The following is a 516-nucleotide window of genomic DNA, read 5'->3' on the forward strand; positions in this document are numbered from 1 at the left end:
GAAGAAGAGCTAGTGCTACATTACAGAGCATTGTAACAGCTTCTCTTCCCAGGATTTCCTTCCATCCCTTCTTTCTAAGCTGAGTACTAGGGATAAGTCTTTAAGTTAGCAACAGATCTAGTTTCCATAACAACAAAAAGGGTTGTTAAATCCAGTGCAGCATTTCCAGTTTCTCAGCAAAGTCATAATGCTATTTTTGCTTCAGGTTAAGGAGGAGCTGTTGTTTATCTTAGAGTTCATCAATCTGTAGTACAACCAAGACTTGTAATTTGGGAAAGGAACTGAAAAAAACATTAACAAGTTTAAGGCATGTTGAGAGTTTCAGCTGGGACAGGAACAACGAGGGAATTTGTTTGCTTTTACCCAACTTCCAAGCCTACACCACCAGTATGGCTCAGCTCCCCGCAGCATGCATCCCTTTCCCTCCCTGCTGGTGCTGCTTTTCAGTGCAAGCTGCAGTCACGTGGCTGGAAAGCAAGAGCAGCTGTGAACCCACACAGGACACTGAAGCAGGAG

This window comes from Rhea pennata, chromosome 18 (genome assembly GCF_028389875.1).
Source record: "Rhea pennata isolate bPtePen1 chromosome 18, bPtePen1.pri, whole genome shotgun sequence".
NCBI classification, from domain to species: Eukaryota; Metazoa; Chordata; class Aves; order Rheiformes; family Rheidae; genus Rhea; species Rhea pennata.